This window comes from Brassica napus, chromosome A4, assembly GCF_020379485.1.
Source record: "Brassica napus cultivar Da-Ae chromosome A4, Da-Ae, whole genome shotgun sequence".
Lineage (NCBI taxonomy): Eukaryota > Viridiplantae > Streptophyta > Magnoliopsida > Brassicales > Brassicaceae > Brassica > Brassica napus.
The window spans coordinates 5,380,777-5,384,313 of record NC_063437.1 but is presented as its reverse complement, the minus strand read 5'-3'; the positions used below and the strand labels follow the sequence as shown (position 1 = coordinate 5,384,313).

At 36.5% G+C, this 3,537-nt stretch overlaps 1 non-coding gene across 1 annotated transcript; it reads right to left on the bottom strand.

Moving 5' to 3' along the window:
- Positions 1-373: 373 nt before the first annotated feature.
- On the bottom strand, positions 374-480 carry LOC125608490. The gene has a single exon (XR_007339381.1). It is a non-coding gene; the product is annotated as a small nucleolar RNA R71 (small nucleolar RNA).
- Between the last annotated feature and the right edge of the window lie 3,057 nt (positions 481-3,537).

Here is a 3,537-nt window from a genome sequence, read left to right as displayed (position 1 = left end):
ACGAGCAGCTCGACCCATTGGCACTTATGACCGCCCCAACATTCATGGTCATAGATTGGAAATCCGAGCACCTGCTGTGGCTGCCAACAACTTTGAGATCAAATCAGGACTCCTCAACGTGATCGAGAACAAAAAATATCATGGCTTGGCGGTAGAGGACCCGTTTGATCACTTGGACAGGATCGACAGCTACTGTGGGTTGTCAAAAACGAATGGTGTGTCCGAGGATGCCTTAAAGCTCAATATATTCCCTTTTTCTTTGGGGGATAACGCACGTCAGTGGGAGAAGTCTCTACCCAGCAACTCTATCACCACCTGGGATGACTGCAAGAAATCATTTTTGGAGAAGTTTTTCTCTACTTCAAGAACTGCTAAACTAAGAAATGAGATTTCCAGCTTTCAACAGAAGAACTTGGAAGGATTTACTGAAGCCTGGGAGAGATTCAAGGGCTACCAAGCTCAATGCCCACACCATGGTTTCTCTAAGAAAAGCTTGATGAACACATTCAGGGGTGCTCTTCCTAAGTACAGAGCCAGATTAGATACAGGTAGCAATGGGTTCTTCTTGGGAAGAACTGAGGAAGATGCAGAGGAGCTGGTTGACAACATGGTAAAGAGTGACGCAGTCTACAGTGGAGACCACGACAGAGGCAGTAGAACAGATGACAAGCAGACGAGGAAGGAGTTAAAGGCTCTACAGGATAAGATAGACATATTCATTGCTGATAAATCCATCCAAGAGCAGCTGAACTTTGTTGGTAACCCAAACCAAGAGACACTACCTGTTGTCCATGAGGTTGAGGGTTTGGAAGGTCAAGAAGAGCTGTATTTCATTAACAACAATGGTAGCTGGTACAAAAAAAGAGCCCAACTTTCAGTAATTACTTAGGATCCCTTCCAACTACCGATGTGGGACATTTTGTATCTAATACGCCCCCTCGAGATGATGGCTCTTTGAGCGTTAATCTCGGAATGCTCGGGCAAGGATCGATGGACAAACTTTGGGCCAGATCGATGGATCGGGTTGGACTTCGTGGATTGGGCTCTGATACCATGCTAAGCTAGATGGACTTCAAACTTAAAACCAATTGGTAATAAGTGGAGTGACCCATCTATCTTATATATTACTTAGGATCCCTTCCAACTACCGATGTGAGACACTTTCTGTCTAATAAAAGAAAGGTGAGCCCCTGCGTTTTCAAACTTTTTCCACAAGTTTATTCTAGTTTTGTTTGAGGGCAAGCAAAGGGTAAGTATGTGAGAGTTGATATACCTCACTTTTTACCGGTTTTAACCATGGTATACATTCATTTATAGAGTCTTCATGTTTTTTCGTATATGTTTTAAGGTCTTTTGGGTTTAGGTACGTTTTGAAGTATTATGGAGGTTTTGGAGCCATTTGGAGCTTGAAGTGAAGAAAACCCTAAGTGCCGAAGTCGGAGTTGATAATTGGAAGTAGTGTTGATCTATACTCCTGGTGTATTGGTCGACACTCATGCGGTCTAGCAAAACCCGACTCAAGTTTCAAAAATTTCACTTTGGCCTTGAAGTTTTCCTATTTGCAAAGAGACCCCTAGAAGTGTTTAACCTATATTTGTCTATTTTTAACCATTATTTAGGATAAGCATTATTTTATATTAGAGGGATTTTGGAGAGAAGATAATAGAATTTTTCAGAAATTGATTGGAACTCCAGTGTTGCTTTCTCTTATTATTTTATGCAATATAATCAGTTTTTTTATGTTTTGCATGATCATGTCTGAATAGTTCGCTTATTAGATTGAGAAATTTTCTAAGGTTATGAAGAACTTGTGATTTATAAAACTGATTGGGTATCTTATTGTATCCTTCATCGGGTTTGATCTTATTGCTCATTTCTAAAGTAATTAACTAGAAGCTTAATCGTAGGATAGTTGTGAGACACAAGACTGTAATCAACACCAGAACTGAATCTAGCTGAGCTAAGTTGTTAATCGCAACAAGATTTGGTTTAGGACTTAGTGAACAAATCAAATGGTTCTTAATGCTTGTCTAAAGTATATTTGATCTGCAACGAGAGTTGGCCTTCGAGGATTTAGACATCTGATAGTAATTGAAACGATAGTTGAATGGCTTATTTATGAATTTGAGTTTTAGGACTGATCTAAATAAAACCTTTAACTATTATTTCAGTTTTAGTGATCTGTTTGGTAGAGTCGGCGCCTACTTAGCCAAAGATAAAAGGTAGAATATCATTGAGTTCCTCAAAAGCAATATCTCGACATTCGCTTGGTCCACTGTCGACATGAGAGAAACTGATCCCTCCATTACAACTCTTGAACTGCACGTGGATCCAAATTTCAAGCAGATCAGACAAAAGAGAAGAAAACTCGGACCAGAGAGCAAAAGCAGTTAACAATGAAGTCGACAAGCTACTGAGAGCATCATAACCGAAGTGACGGGGGTAGACAGTGACCGGGGGAGGGGGGGGGGGGGGACAATGCCAAATGAACTAACAGACCAATAACAGATACTGACATAGGATTGTGGGTTGGACAGTGCCAAGTGCCAACTAACCAATGACCACGAGCGGATTTGGTCTTTGAGGTCTAGCTGTGGATTGTTGCATGGTAGGTGATATTAGTTTATAATTATGCTTGTTGTATTATTTGTCTTGACATGAGTCCGTAGGTTTTTAGAATGCCGTCACTAAATAATCCCAATATTCATCCTCCATTATTGCAGGTACTTATGAAAAATATGCAAGAGCAAAAGTCTTGGGTGGTACCAACTTTTGAAAAAATGGATGTTTGTTTTCTTCAAGTTTCGTTTAAGATATTTAAGACTTCGGTTTTCTATTGGAGTTAAGTTTAAATATAAGACGGTTCATTTTGGTTAAAAAAGCTAGTGCTGATCCATAAAGAAATTTTTGTTATGGCTGAATGTGATTCTAACGAACGGCGGATGTTACAGAATTGCTCAAAACACAAAGGCATGGACATAATTATAAATAGGGAAATTCCAAAAATATCCCAACTAAATTTTGTTAAATTTTTTAATACCCAAACTGTTTCGTTACCCAGTTTAATACACCAACTAATTATTTTGCTCATTTTAATATACAAACTTTTAAACATATGCCCATATTAATACCCAGACTTCTTTTCATTTTAATTAAATATACTAATAGATTTCAAACGAATTCAAAAAATCTCTAAAATTTAAAAATAATCTCAAAAAATTCTAATTTCATTTTTTGTTTGTGAAATAAAAGTAACTTAATTTTGTATAATATTCAATTTTTTTAATAAAAGTTTTAAGTTTTAAATATTGAATTTAGTTTGTTTTCTGAAACAGAAAACAACTTTATTTATTTTTCTTCAAAATTAAATTATAAAAATTTCTCCCTAATTGTTTACCTTTTTCTTAAATTTTAAAATAAAATTAGAAAATTTTATTTTTTCTTAGATTTTGTTTAAAACTTATTAGTATTTTCAATGAAACAAGTTTTGTATATTAAAAGGGGCATAATTTTGAAATTTTGTGTATTAAATGAAAA